The sequence below is a fragment of the Parasteatoda tepidariorum genome, chromosome 4 (assembly GCF_043381705.1).
Source record: "Parasteatoda tepidariorum isolate YZ-2023 chromosome 4, CAS_Ptep_4.0, whole genome shotgun sequence".
NCBI classification, from domain to species: Eukaryota; Metazoa; Arthropoda; class Arachnida; order Araneae; family Theridiidae; genus Parasteatoda; species Parasteatoda tepidariorum.
In genome coordinates, this window is record NC_092207.1 from 33602136 (window position 1) to 33618723 (window position 16588).

Sequence of the window (16588 nt, forward strand, 5' to 3'; positions counted from 1 at the left end):
CATGTACTCATTTTGAGTAATTTGTTGTTTAAACTAAAGTGAGCATAATCGTCAAAAATAAGTATACGCTGCTCGTCACTATACTTAAGAATGAGTACATGGGGTTTTTTCAAATTCGATTATATTAGTTTTGGATCTGTTTCGTCACACTTGAGAAGACCTTTTCACAGTGAATGTTCACTTGATAAACTTAAATTTAATGTGTCATTTAAATTTAATGCTAGCTTATTATTGAACTATCCAATAATAAATCACTTTCTAAAATTGAAAAGTTGTGTTAAAAATTGCAAAAAGGATACGAGTTATAAATAATCTGAGCCTTGTAAAATTCATATTAGAAAAAACCTAAAGAAAGATTTCGATTGAAATAAACTAACTAATGCTTAAGAAAGAACCTTATAAAACATAAAGTTAAAAAATATGATTTCGAAGGAAACAATAAAAAAAACGGCAGAAAAATAAAAATAAAACTGCGAAGAAAAGTGTTATAAAGAAACATAAAAACAATTAGCGTTTCAAAAAATATTAAGTAAATGCTGTTACAAGATTTTCGTTCGGAAAAGTTCAAGTTTTTTTACTATTATTACTTTTTGAACTATAAAGATTTCTTTTTAAAAAAAAATTAACTTGCGTTATTTGGTCAGTAACAGTTCTATGAAACAAAGAATTTAAAATATTTTAACTTTTTCTATAGAAAATAAAAAGTTAGCAAATAAATTTGAAAGCTACCCTGAGAGAGAAAAAAAAAGTGTGAACAAAACTATAAGAATGTGGGAAAATTTACCGCGTTTCTGGTTCTATGGGAATACCAGAAATCTCGATAATTTTTACCGGAAAGCTTTGGTAATGATTTTGGTAAAATTAATAATAAAATATGGTTTTTATAAAATTTGGTAATTACATAATGATACTATTTGGTAACCTTATCAAGATACTTTAGAACATGGCATAAAAGCCATTTATTTGGTTAAATTCACTATTCAGTTTTGTAATTTTTTTACTAAATGTGTGTGGTATTAAGAACTATATTTGAAAACCAGAATTTTCGGTAAACTGTTACCACATAAACGGAAAAATTACTCAATGAATAGTTTGAATACAAAGTATTTTGATTTTATTAACCAGAATTATGGTGTTTTTTACGGAATTGAATTGTAAGGGAATTTTTCCAGAATTTTTTTCGTGTGTAAGTTTTAATGTGTTTAACTTACAAAAAGCTAAAATAAAATAGAAATTCAAAGGCTTTTTTTGGTTCTGTTTTAAACAACAGCATATCAAGCAAAATAATAAAACGCCCCATTTACGTTTCGGAAATATTTTAAATGAACCATATCTCAAAACTCTTTTTTTTAATGTCACATTCGCGTTTAAGAACTCGTTTTAATATTTTATTAATAGTTCAGAAATCTATTTTATCGCTTTAAAAAGTACCATAATGTCTACTTGTTATCAAAAGCGTTGTTTTTTTGGAAAAAAATACGAAACAATTTTCAAATGTTTCATTTTTTCAAAATATTTAACATTAATTTGAACTGCTATCTTTTCGCAACTTATTAATTAGTCATAAATAAAATTAATATATACCAATTTTAAGTTTAGAATAGCACCATATCTTTTGATAACGAAATTTAAAAGAAATGAATGGCACATATATACTTTAATAACCGTAATCAATTGAGAACAAATTTAAAACTTTAATTATGACATCACAGTAGGAATGATGTCACGTATTTCATGTTAAATACTTGCAACGTTAGTTGTGAGCAAAAACGTTTTTAAAGTTTCTAAAAATGTTTTTGATAAGCTTCATGAGCATTGCAAATTCGTTTCAGTAACTTTTAAGAGCTGTTATGTAAAAAAATGCGTATTGTCATCTAATTGTTTGACCAAAAATTGATGCACATGAAAAAAAATTTTTTAAATTTTTTTAGAAAGCACTTCGAAACTGACATAATTAATAAAATAACAAATAATTCGTTTTGAACTTAGTACCGTTGGGAAATTTCCGAAACTAAAAATTACTGCATCGTAGTACAGTGTTGCATCGATAATATTAACACAATTACTAAATCGTACTTTATATCTGACTTGAAAGGACAATATAGTCACTTAAGACTTATTCATAAAGTTTGAAAGAAATGCATACTTAAAAATTATGAATGCCAATTTCCTATGAACAAAATCATTTCTGCGTATTTATGATTCATTTTTAAAATCTTCATTAAAAAGATATTATAATGGATTAAATTAAATTAATAACTTACAATACTTTAGTATCATGCGATTAAGCATCATCATCAGTAACATCGGATTTAAAACCCTTCATATACCAGCATTATTTTTTACTTTAAATGTCTCTCTCTCTATTTAAAGAAACAATGGTGAAACAAAAATATCTGGGCACAAATAGAGTGAGATCAAGAGCTATGATAGAAGTCCTATGCTCCAATTCGGAGTGAAGAGGAATATGTATGTATATGTTACCGGTAAAGTTTGAAATCTGGCATTCTATAGAATGTCTAGGCATTGTATATAATGCCTAAAACTAGACAGCAGTGTATGAAATGATTTATATTTCACACATTTCCCAGGCATTCTATAGAATGCCAAATGAGAAACCGGCAAAGTATAAAATCCTCTGTGGCCATGCTAGTAAAGGTGATGACATGGATATTTTGTGCAATATTTGTTTCTAATCTGAAAATAATTGTGACTTAAATGTGAATTTTTTAAACGAAAATTTTGTTTCCCATAATAAGAAAGGCGTAAATCATGTTTTGTACAACTTTCATTTTTCTTTAAGCATTTTGAATAAATTTTTCTTATGGCACTCTCATTATTCTTTCAGAATAAAATTTTTATTTTTGAAAAATGCGCATCATTTGCATAATAACCTCATCACGACGTTTTCCTCATACTTTGCCTAAATAGTAATTGTCGTTCTATAGAATGCCTAGGTATTATATGCAATGCCTAGGGAAAGTATCTAATACTTCATCCGGCATTATATACAATGCCTAGGCATTTTATAGAATGCCGGCGTTTCATACTTGCCGGTGTAAGAAGGTACACCGAAAATGTATAGAGAATATTATTAAAAATAACTAAGTAGTAATAAACATTATGCATTATGTTTTTTGCCTAAATAATAATTTTTAAAACAATTATCACGCGTTTGAACGCATTATTTTTTGACTTCATATTAATATTTGCTACATTCATTTCTTGAAAACACGTTATTTTGACATTTTTTTGAAAAATATTATTTTGACTTGTACGCCATAAACTCAAAACAGTGTTCATGTAAATTAACAGGATTTTATAACAGTTACCGTGAATAAATGTAAGCGTCTCCGGCGCCTTCATTTACAGTCAAAATGAAGGTCGTCCAGTAGACAGTAGCCTCAAGCAAGGACGATCTACATTTTATTCCCATCTTATTACAAATAGAACACTTAATATCTCTGTCACTTTAATGCTGAATTAAATAAATCGGCATAAATGAATAGGTTTCATTTACGTCATCAGTCGATTGTGCATTTAGATTATAAAACTTCTTTAGACACGTTTAAAAATTGATTTGCTAATTACTCATTTTTATATAACTATTCGTTTAAGGATATTATAATCATTAATATCAATTACGAGCTTGAAGTTCGATCTTATTAACATTTTTCATGAGACTTGTCTTAATGATTTATCTAACATAAGACACGAGAATAAAATTTATTGTTATGAAAATGAATTTTTACCACTTTCAATAACCATTGTATTTAATCTATGAGAAATTTGAAATTGAGTGCATAATGATTCACTTCTTAAAAGTAATTGAAGTAAAATTATATACAAATATCATCAATGCAAGAATCATTTAACATATTATGTCTTGTTTAGTAACTAAACTACTAGCAAACACTTAAAAGGACTGTTTAAATCTTGAGAACTAAAGCGTTTTATTTTATTTTATTTTACTTTATTTTATTTTATTTTATTTTATTTTATTTTATAACCGGCGATGAACTGCTGACCCAATTCTGAGTTTATGACTATCAATGCTCAACTCCGTTGTGTTGCCATTTTGGACCCAACCCAGAAGACAAAAGAACTCTCGGATCAGGCATTGGGAAAAACTATCATTCGTGAGGACTTTTCAAGAAAGGAACTTGCATTTGCATTAGCTGGAGAGGAAAACTGCGAAAATTTCTCGCGGTTACTCGGACGACAAATGGATTCTAACCCATGATTGGTCTGCCACTGAGGATATTTCACGTCAGTGCTGTGGTCGGTGCGAGCCGGGAGCAGAAGAAACCGAAGCTGCTGCTGGAATTCGAGTCTGCGTCACCTCATTGAGAGGTGAATCTCTTTCCCATGAGCTTGCAGCTCAAAATTTAAGCATTTTATATTTTATATAAGCCGTTGAACAGCCGACCCAATTTTATAAGTTTACGACTACTAATGTTAAACTCCATAGCCTTCGTGAAGGACTTTTTAATGGAACTAACCGGCATTTGAGTTACATGGAGAGGAAGACCACGAGAACCTCCCACGGTTAGCCTGATGGTAAGGGGACTCTAATCCATGATCCGTCTACCACTGAGGATATCCATCAGCACTGTGGTCGGTTCAAGCTGGATGCGGAATTCGTATCGACTGGGATTCGAAACCGGTTCGCCTCATTGGGAGGCGAGCGCTCTATCCCCTGAACCATCGCGGCTCAAAATTTAAGCATTGTTCGGAATTTCGTTGTTGTTGTTGTTGTTGCTGTTAATTTACGTCGCACTAGAGCTGCACAATGGGCTATTGGCGACGTTTAAGAATTTCGCATTCTACACAAATAATTCGAGATTTAAATTAAATGAAAGATAGGAAAATATGACATTTGGTACGCACAATACACCAACTAAGGAAAAGGGTAAAAATTACTTTGATTTTAAATTTGTAATGGGAGGCAAGTATGAAATACCAAATACACAAATAACTTTCGTTCTTGTAAAAATAATACATAAGTGTGCTCTAGTAAAATACCTAAATGATTTTTGTTTTAATAATTGGATTCTCATGGACTAAGAGGAAACGCTTCAGAATTAATGGGTAATGTTTGGGGTCTAATCACAAATATGCTCATTATATTTTTGTAAATGCCTTTTATCTTAAATATAAGACTCAAAATCTCACTTTTCTTGAAAAAACATACATATTTTTATTGAATTTATATTATTGATTTCTAAAGCATGGAAGTAGCCTCAATCTATAAAGTAATTTTAATTAAGAGTTTAATTAGGAGACTGGTGGAAATATTGAGTGACTCTTCATATTAATTTCACTTTTTGTCTGAAAATCTTTAAGCGAATCAAAAAATCCTGAGCTTAACTGTAAAATGTCTTTGTTTCAAGACAAGTCCATGTAAAAAAATAATTTTTCGTAGTTATTTACAAATTTTTCTCTCAATAAGATTTTAAAATTTTTTAAATTGTAATGTATAAAAACTATTACATCATTTTTGACTATTTATTAAATACAATACAAAATTTAAATGGTATCTACCGAAAAGTTACTGAATAACAACTTTTCAAAAAGTCATATTTTTCGATTACTTTTTCTGAAGATTTTTTTAACCGATTAAGTTTTTAAGGTTTTTGATTTTTTTAAATCGAAAACAAACTATATTTATTCAGGGAAAGTAAATTTTTGTGTTTGATTTAGTATGTTATACACATACTAATTTGCATATTTAAGGTTAGCACCACGAAAATTCAAGCTTGCATATTAGTTCGAGAAAATTCACTCATTGATTCCAAAGATCATTTTTTTTTACAAGATCAAAAGTCTTTAAAATGTTCCATTTTTTCTATTTTGCAAGATTTATTTAGAATTTTAAAAGCATTTTTTGATAACATTTGATAACATTGTTCCAAAAACATTTTTTTACTTTCTAAAGCTGTGATATTAAGGAAATGAGTTATTCGATGAAAATTAGATACATCAGATTGAAAATAAAATTAAAGGAAAATAAAATCATTGACTTTTGTACTGTGTAACAAAATTTCTACCATACTTTTCAACTGAATAGTCTTATCTTAACAGAAATCCTTACGGTTTTCTCTTTAAACCGTTTAATTTCAGTCTTTAAAACCGGTTTTTTTTAAAAAAAAATCCCGACAGTCATGAAAACCAATCAACATAATGAGGCTTTGCATAGAAATTGTGAAGACTTAGTTTAAAGATTTATTTTTTGATTTTATTTTTATGGAATAAAATCCTCAAGAAAATAGCTCATTTATGTTTTACCTTTTACCATAATGCTGTTTCTTTAACGATAAAATCCAATAAACATTGATAAAGTACGCGGAAATTTTAGTTTATTTTTCGGGAAGTCGATTTTTAAAACGTAAAAGAAGCCATTTGTTTTAACGATCTCATCTTCTAGCACATTTTCACTTTATTGCAACTACGCAGCAGTTTTCTAACTATAGCTACAACAGTTCGAAAATTAAGAGGATGGTTATAGTCTTAGACAATACCATGTATATATGATATCATTTGCATGCTACTTCAGTTTATTTTATTTTATAACCGTCGTTGAACAGCCGACCCACTTTTTATGCTTACGACTGTTGATGTTCAACTCAGTAGCCTTGTAATTTTGAACCCATTCCATTAGACAAGGGAACTTCCGGATTAAATATTGGGAGAAATTTGCCTTCGTGGAGGACTTTTTGATAGAACTAATCCTCATTTGCGTTGTATATAGAGGAAAACCTCCCACGGTTAGACTAACGGCAAGAGGGATTCTAACCCATGATTCGTCTACTACTGAGAATATTTTACGTCCTCACTGTGGTCGGTGCAAGTCAGATGCGAAATTCGTATCGATCAGCCATCGCTGGGATTCGAACCTGGTTCACCTCATTGGAACGCTCTATCCCCCGAGACATCACGGCTCTACCTCAGTTTATTGCAATGTCTATTACTCATAATATACAGAGGGAAAAAATATAGTTAAATTTACCAGAATGGGATAAAATTTATTGTGTTTCTGACTATGTAGAAGCACCAAAAACTGAAGGGATTTGTTAATGATTTGGTAAGATTGGCAATAAAATATGATTTTATAATCTGTGATAAAATTCGGTGGTTTTATCAAACCTTAGAGCATGGCATAAAAACTATTGATTCAATAAAATTTACTTTTCAGTTTTATATTTTTTGATAAATATGTGCTAATAAGAACTGTAATTTTGAATACCAGAATTTCCGGTAATATGTTACCAAAAGAATGAAAAAAATTACTAAATGAATAGTTTAAAAAACCGCAAATTTTGGATTTTGTCTTAATTTTGTCTTAATAATTTTAAAAACCAGAATTTACGGTAAACCGTTACCATATACACAGGGCGCTAAACTCCCGTTCGTGAGAACGGAAGTTCGAATCCAGCCGGCCGAAGACGTGTTGTAAATGGTGATTGGTGCACGTTAAATCTATGGGATCACAACTTCCTCCATGATCCCATAACAAATCATACCTCTGGGGGTACTGAATTGGAGATAGATCGTTCTCTGGTTCAGATCAAAATTACGATCTGTGGATGAATGAATGGACGTATGAATAGATCCACCCTATAAACGGACTGTGACGTGTGCGTATCGAAGTCGTATTCTTGGCCATAGATTGCGTCACTGAAAAACAAGAAGCGCACTATCTGCCTTAAATTCGGTTGGTTTCACCAAGCAGGCTAGCTGGTTTTGGCAAGTAGCATTCGAAACAATGATAACAATCATATCCGAGACTACTTGGGACGGCAAGTTGTGCTGGACATCCTACTAGTTGAATCGATTTAGTGGCGTTTTTATTACGACTGTGTCATAATGGTATATGTATGCTTCAATAGCCGACCGTATTGCATCTTGCTAGTGGTGGCCCAGGAGGGTACTAAAATTTCCATTCGTTTGTATTTTCCTGCTATAAACAATCACGTCGCTTTAATTTTTTTATCACTTACAAATATGCTAATATCAATAATGTACTTATATACGTAAAACATTCTCACTACTATTCCTAGGTGTGCTAAGTTTTATGGCAATGAGTGTATTTTGAAAAACAATTAAAAGGTTTAGTCTTAGTTTCAAAATTTAGCCCAAACGACAAGCTTACTTATTTAAATTTCGTGGACATGATTTAATTTATAAATTAATTGATACAGAAATTCAGAATTTCAATCGCAAAATACAGTATTACAAAGTTTCAATAAGATAGATAAGAAAATATGATTAGAAATGTGCTTTAGTTTTAACTTTTACTAATTCTGCAAATTTCTTATAATACGTATGCTTCTCACCAGGTTATTTTGTCCTCCGACTCACATACTGCATACACGTCAGAGTTGGCCGTCGATTACAGTAATCGATTACAACTGTAATTGATTACAGATAATTACAGCTATGTAATCAATTACTCGTAATCGCAATTACTTGGAATCATGATTACAGTTGTAATCATATATTTTGATTACTTGTAATCATGATTACCCGTAATCGTTTTTGCAGTGATTACTTGTAACCATAATTATTTGGAATCACGATTACAGTTGTAATCAAAATTTTGATTACAGCTGTAATCAAGATTAAAAGCAATTGATTACTGTAAGCAATATTGTAATCATGATTACAGCCGTAATCAAAAAATTTTAAAAGTTGGAATCACGATTACAAGCAATTGATTACTGTAATCGACTTTGTAATCATGATTACAGCTGTAATCAAAATTGTAATCATGATTTCAAGTAATTGTTTGTTGTAAACACGATTACAGCTGTAATCAAAATTATGTTACCTTGTAATCATGATTACAATTAATTGATTACTGTAATCGAAAAATGTAATCGATTACATTTTTGGCCAACTCTGGTACACGTTACTGAAAATCTCACACTGACATAGCCAGAGAAAACGGGAGAGACTTTTTTCCTCCGGTTACATTAAACCTTATACTATCATACATTTATCAATTCTAACTTATTTCTATAGTAGTACTAAAAATAATTTATAGGCTGATACACCTTATTTATCTTTAAATTCTGATAAATTGTTTCACAAACTCACATTCGAAATCCAAACAATATAAAAGTGAAGTTCTTCAGGGGAACAAGAATTTTTACATCTTCGCCATTTGTTGTCAAGTATGATAACTGAGAGGCTTAAGAACTTGATTCGCAATTAGGTTTTGGTCCAAAATTGGCCCCTATATTTTCAAGAAAATTACCAAATGAGATTGAGGTAAATCATTAAATTTAAATACTTACCAAAAGAACATAAGTAATTTTTAAATAGGTTGGTTCATCTAGATCAGTGTATGTTTCGTTGGAAATTGCACTNTGACCTGAATCAGAGAGCGATCGATCTCCAATTCAGTACCAGCAGAGGTATTGATTTGTTATGGAAACATGGAGGACTTTTGCGACTCGACAGATTTAACGTGCATCACTCACTTTACTACACGGGGAGTCTTCGGCTGGCGGGGTTCGAACCTACGAACTCTCGTACATGGGCCCATCTCCCTACCGACTGGGCCTCAACTTTTGCTAATTCCATAAAGTTCTTATAATACGCATACTTCTCATCAAGCAATTTCGGCCTCCGAATCATAAACTGCGTACACCTTACTGAAAATCACACGCTGACCTAGCCAGAGAAAACAGGAGAGACTTTTCTCCTCCGGTTACATTAAACCATATACTATTATACATTTATCATTTCTTACTTATTTCTATAGTAGTATTAAAAATAATTTACAGGTTGATACACCTTATTTATCTTTAAATTCTGATAAATTGTTTCACAAACTCACATTCGAAATCCAAATATTGTGCAATATTGTGCAAAAGTGAAGTTCTTCAGCGGGACAAGAATTTTTACATCTTCGCCATTTGTTGTCAAGTATGATAACTGAGACGCTTAAGAACTTGATTCGCAATTAGGTTCCAAAATTGGCTACTTTACCCTATATTTTCGAGAAAATTACCAAATGAGATTGAGGTAAATCATTAAATTTAAATACTTACCAAAAGAACATAAGTAATTTTTAAATAGGTTGGTTCATCTAGATCAGTGTATGTTTCGTTAGAAATTGCACTCAGATCTGAAATAGAAGAATTCAAGTATTAATAAAGTGCTTTAGTTAATTAATTGCATTTATTCAGAGCTTTAATTTAATAGGAAAAAAATATAATGATTTTTAGAAGAATGATAAAAAATTAAATAAATATGTCGAAAGCAATCGAGTTAAATATCACAATCTTGAAATTAATGTAGATTAGACTCTTTACCTTCCGCAACACAGTAAACAAATTACTAAAGAAATTATTAAAAATATTTCTACGCTTGCATTAGTTATTTATTTTACACTAAACCTCTGAACTCACTGTACTGACAAAATTTTGCCCATTAAATGTATACAAAACTTATTACTTTTCACACTTTATATCATTAATTTCATTTGTATTTTTATACTTTATTTAACATACATAACATTTTATTAAACTTAAAATTTTTGCAACCACAATATTTATTTAAATTACTCACTTTTGACTTACTTTAACAATTCAACCAATATTTTTACACCGTAATTATTTAAATTACTTATATATTTATACGTATTATTCATTAAATTAAAATTCTCAGCTTAAATCAACAATTGAATTTATATTTTTTGAAATCATTTTCTTACATTTTTACACTTACGGTATTCATTTAACTTATATTGAACAGTGCGCAAAATAAAAAACTGATCACCATGAATAACTTTTGATCTAATAGTTGAATCGTCATGTTCTACTCAATCTTAATGATTCAAGAGGGTGACCTTAAATATACTAATTAGTTAGAGCAGACGATATTTTAAGTTGCGAAATCAGACACAAAAACGCATTTTCTCTGAATAAACATACCTTTTTCCCGACAGATTTGGGTTTCTGACCCCCAAAATATACGGTGTAGCCGCAATTTAGGAAATATGCTCCCCATATTTTGGTCAGGAGAGCTGTCTAAAGTTTGGACCCCTTAATGTTAATTTTATTTTTTGCGTATGTCCCCATATCTTGAAAATTGTTTAAGCGAATTGAAAGATTTTTACTCTCCGTTATAAAATCCGTTTATGCTAAGATAATTCCATGAAAAATATAACTTCCAGCAAATATTAATTACTTTTTATTATTTTATTTGTTAATTGTCGAAAAAACTTGGAATTGCAAGGTAAGCAATTTTTACATCATTTTAAAGAATGTAATTTTACATCGCAAAATACAAAATTTTAACGAAATCGGACAAATAATTCCCGGGAAATTGAATTTTAAAGAAGATCTATTTTAAAAATTCGATTTCTCATAAACTTTTTGACCAATTTCGCTCAAGTTTTGTGCTTTTCCATGTAAAATTATATTTTTTAAAATGATGTAGAAATTTTTGTACCTCACAATTCAAAATTTTTCGACTATTACTAAATAAAATAATGAAATATAATAAATATTTACTAAAATTTATTTTTTTGCATGGAATCTTTCGATTAACGAGTTCAATGACTGCCTGCAAAACATTTTCAGTTCTCGTAAGAAGTTCTTGATGTGATGACAAAGTACGCGGAAAATAGAATTAACAGACAAACTAATGGTACCAAATTTCCCACCCTGCGATCTCCCCTCCAGCTTTTAATTTGAGGGTCAGCAATTCGAATCTGGTGAAAAAGAGGCATGTTTACTCAGGGAAAGTATCTTTTAGTGTCTGATTTCGTAACTTAAAATATTGTCTACACTAATTAATTAGCATATTTGAAATCACCCTTTCAAACATTTGAGTCCTAGAACGTAAGAATCCGATCATTAGATCAAATATTATTCAGGGTGATCGATTTTTTATATCGCACACTGTACTTCGCATTTTTCTAAAAAAAATATTTAATGTGTGAGTTTAATTACTAAACTCCTGACTTAACTACGGTAAATATCTTGACAACATTGTTAAAAATTGATAATTCTAAGGGAATATATAGAAGAGCAGTTCTTCCTTTTTAATAAAACTTTAAATTTAACATTGATAAACTGTATTAAATATTCATTTTTGAGGTTTTAATTGATTAAATTTAACAATTAAATTAAAATCAACAGTTAAGTTAAAGAAATCGAAACAAGACAAAGTATGCTAGAAATATCAGATAGAAATCGGTTTAAAGTGAATATTGTCAAATAATGTTAAATATTTTTTCTCAGATTTTTAAGTTTGATTTATTCAACCTCAATGGAATAGAGCAAATTGTACTAAGAATATCATATTAATAAAGAAAAAAAAGTTCAAAACCAACGTTGTCAAAAATATTAATTTTTTGTTCTCCATTTTTATTTAAGAATTCTTAGAATTTAATGGAACGAAACAAAGTAAACTTTGAAACAAATAAAACAATACGAATAAAAAGAACTTTGTCATTGTATTCAAAAAAATGTTTAAGATGTTAAAGTATTTTCATTCAGCGTTTATAAATTTGTTTTAATTAACTTTAAATGGAACAAAAGAATGCCAACTATTTTGTAATTTTTAAAAAAAAGTTTTAAAATGAAAATTGTTAAAGGACATTACATGTTCTTGATTTTTTTAGTTTTTCCATGATTGGCTTAAATGGACCAACACAAAGCTATCTAAGAATATCATATTATTTACGTAAAAGAAAAAAAAATAGCCTAAATCAAAACAATATAAAATATTTGTTTCGAGTTTCTAATATTGCTTTAATCGACTTAAATGAAACAAAACAAAGCAAACAAGAAACAAAGTAATAAAAATAAAGTTCGAAATCAACTTCCGCAGTCTCATTAACCGAAGGGAATACCTTCTTTTTCGTCCTTCCTCTACAGAAAATGTAGAATTCTCATTTACTCTATTCCCAAGAACAATAGCGAAGCGACAGCGTATAGAATAAAAGCAATATTAATTACACATTATTCATAGATAGGCTTTATTTTTAAAAAAAAACGATGCAGAGATAACAGAGTGAAATAAAAGATAATAAAAAAATAGACGCTTAACTTCGACAATGAAAACAAACCTGCATTGGATACCTCATCATAGCGTGAACTTGTCCTTTTGAACTTTTCACGGTCATAGAAGTTAGGCCGGCTTGAATTTATTTCCCTCTAATTCCACTACCCACTTCGTTCATCGTTCGAAAAGAAGAAAAAAAATCAGATGGCATCTGGTATTGGAAATATACCGCTATTCAAATAAATGTAAAATGTTTGGGGGGGGGCGAATACAAAAAAAAGGGGCTTGTGGTATAACGGAAGATTTTAGCTTCCGCATCGCTTGGGGAGTTTTTTTAGAGCGGTTTTTTTTTTTACCCTCCCTGAGTTATAACCTGTAAGTTTTGATTTTTTTTTCAGATCAGATTTATTACTTTTTTTTTTCTGTTTACGAGGCAGATGGTACACGAACTGTTGGTAATCAGGTAAAAAAAATGGTAAACATTGTTGCTTAGTTGCGCAACCTGTCGTAAGGTCGAAAATAGTTTCCAGAAGAATTTTTTTAGAAATAACAACAAAAGAAATTGTTCTGAAAGTGCAGTTTTATTTCTTTTCTTTCTTTTTTTTTCTTCTCTTTCTCCACTTTTTTGAATGTATTGGTCCTAGCAAGTGAAAGCACAGTGACCTTGAAGACACATTGCAAATAACGGTGAAATAAACATTGGGGGTTATAAGAGCACTCAAAAAATACAGCAAAGGCACCAGCTGTAAAAAAATTTGTATGGCTATCGACCTGTTAAGCATATGGCTATACATAGTATCGTGTACACACCTGTTAAGCATATGGCTATCAAAATGCACGCCCGTAAACAAACTTCAGTAAATAAATAATTATTTTAAATTTTTAATAAAAATTTATTGTACAGGACCTAAAATTCGAAAAATAACACATTCGCATTAATCAATCAAAAAGTTTTAAATTACTATTTACAAAAAAAAGCTAATAAATAAATAAGTTAACAAATAAAAATAGCTAAAAGGCACATACTGCCAACACTGTACATAGCTGATAATTGCAACTAAGTACCTGGTTAAATTATCAGAATTTTGAATCTATAAAGCAGATTTGTTGACCACTCTTTCGTGGGCACCATATTAGATAGGCCAATGTTGCTCCCACAGTATGGACAGATAGTACAGAGAATGGAAGAACATCCATGCCTTTTTCGGGATTCGAACCTAGGGCATTTCTGATGTAAGGTCAGCTCCCTCACCACTACACCGTCCGGTTGACAGTTATCAAAATTAATGTCGACAAAATTCAATAAGTATCGGCTATCAATTATTTTTTTATGAAAAATAATGCATAATAAGAAAATTGAAAAAAATATCTATAAATGGCAATTTATATATTTTAGGACTTGAAAACATATTAAAATGAAACTAGCTGTATATATCAGAACATATCTATTAAGTCTACAATTCTAAAAGTACTTGATAAGGAGATGGTTATTAAAACGCTCGCTGTTCGCAAATTTCACGAAGTACTCGTAAATTTTTGGACAAAATAAAAATAATAAAGAAAATTCCTATACATAGTCTCTTAGCTATTATTTTAACTTGAAAAACAATATAATAAAAGTTCTATGAAACACACGCAAATTTAAATATGTAATTACTAGATGATTTAACCTGAGGTAATTATTTTTCACAATACATAAATATTTGTTAATTATGAAATGTTGTTATGAAATAAATTATAAATGTATTTATGAAATGTATAATAAGATGTATTATGAAATGCATTTATGAAATGTATTTATGAAATGTATAAAAGGATGTATTATAAAATGTATAATAAGATGTGTTATGAAATGTATTTATGAAATGTATAATAAGATGTATTATGAAATGTATAATAAGATGTATTATGAAATGTATTACGAAATGTATAATAAGATGTATTATGAAATGTACATAATGACTGCATGCATGAAATGTATAATAAGATGTATTATGAAATGTACATAATAACTGTATATATGAATAATGGATCTTTTGATGTTTAGAGAGTTCGAAGAACATGTTTAGAATAGTTTGCCAAAAAAATAATGATGCAACAAGTTCAGAATATTTTATCAGAAAATAATAGTTTCAAAATATCGCATCGGAAAATAAAAAATGAAACAGGCTCAAGAAATAACAATTTTTAGAATATTCTTTTAGAACATAAGAATGTAATAGCTTCAGAAAATTTTATCAGAAAACAACTACCGAAAGAAAAGCGCTGAGAAAAATTTTGTGAGAGAAGTTTTGTTCTGAGTATTCTCAGAATATAGCAGAGGACAGGATTTAAATTAGCTTGTCAGATAATAACACTTTCAAAAGGTTTTGTCATCTGGTGCAGTTTTCGTAGTTTCTTTAGTTAAAACATACAAAAGAGCTTAAGAAGAACTTTTTAAAAATTGACAATAGAGCAACTTCAGAATAATTGGTTGGAAAAAAACGATAGAATAGATTGTTAAAAAATAAAGAACAGCTATTTTTCGAGTTTAATATTTATCGAGAAATAAAAATAGTTGTTTTAAAAATAAAATAACTGAAGAGGCAACATCTTGAACCAGAATCAAAAACTAAGCTCATTTCCAGTTCACCATTTTTACCATTACTACTGTTAACTGCATTAGTTACTTACTATTCTAAGAACAAATAAAAAATTATTCTAAAATAATATAATAATTCTATTGTTCTATATTTGATAACCGGCATTATACTACAGCCAATTACAGAGTTGCAATAACACTAACCAGCATTGCACCAATATTCAACTCCGTTGTTTTGTAATTTTGAAACCAGCATAAAAAAAAGGAAGCCCTCGAAAGAATTTTTTTTCGTGGAGGACTTTTTAGTGACGTCGCATGAAGAAAGATGACTTTTTAGTGACGTCACATAGAGAAAGAGGAATTTTTAGTGACGTCACATAGAGAAAGAGGACTTTTTAGTGACATCACATAGAGAAAAAAATCCCCAAATTTCTATCTCAGAAGATTTGACACCAAGGAACCTCTATTCGTTATGCGACTGAAAATGGTTCACGTTAGTATTGTGGTTATTAACAGCTGAGACCACTATACAAATTGACCAGCCATGACCAGGAATCGAGTGGGTCACTTCATTTAACCACTCTATTCCCTCAGTCATCTGAGACCTACACATTTATATTAAAATATATAAACTTATAATAATAGAGAGATTTTGCACTCCTCTCTATTCGCCCATCTTCGTTCGTTTCTCTTAATTATATCAACGTGAGTGTGTAGTGGCAATACAAGGAGTTAAAGAAATCGATGAGGCTAGCCAGAAAGGGTGAGTATGAAATTTATTTATTCTTCGTAATTAACGCCTCAATAAAATTAAAAAAACTAACAAATTATAATTTTAAGTAATGTAAAATAATGGTTATGACATTAAACAACAACCATTGTGATATAATACAATAATTCAAACAACAAATAATTATGTAACATTAAATAACGGTCATTTAAAGCATCGCATTTAATAACGAGGTTAAATTGTGAGTATAATCA

The 16588-nt window shown here is 29.8% G+C and overlaps 1 protein-coding gene across 5 annotated transcripts in view; it reads right to left on the minus strand.

The window, feature by feature from the left end:
• LOC107447253 (PR domain zinc finger protein 1) overlaps nucleotides 1-16588 on the minus strand; it is an 86263-nt gene that overhangs the window by 41661 nt on the left and 28014 nt on the right. For 3 of the 5 annotated variants that reach the window (XM_071179632.1, XM_043056956.2, XM_071179633.1), the window contains exon 2: nucleotides 10059-10135. The gene's annotated coding sequence lies outside the window, so the exon portion shown is untranslated. Of the gene's footprint in view, nucleotides 1-9299; nucleotides 9377-10058; nucleotides 10136-16588 lie in introns of those variants that run through there. The other 2 variants (XM_071179631.1, XM_071179634.1) reach the window with 2 other exon arrangements.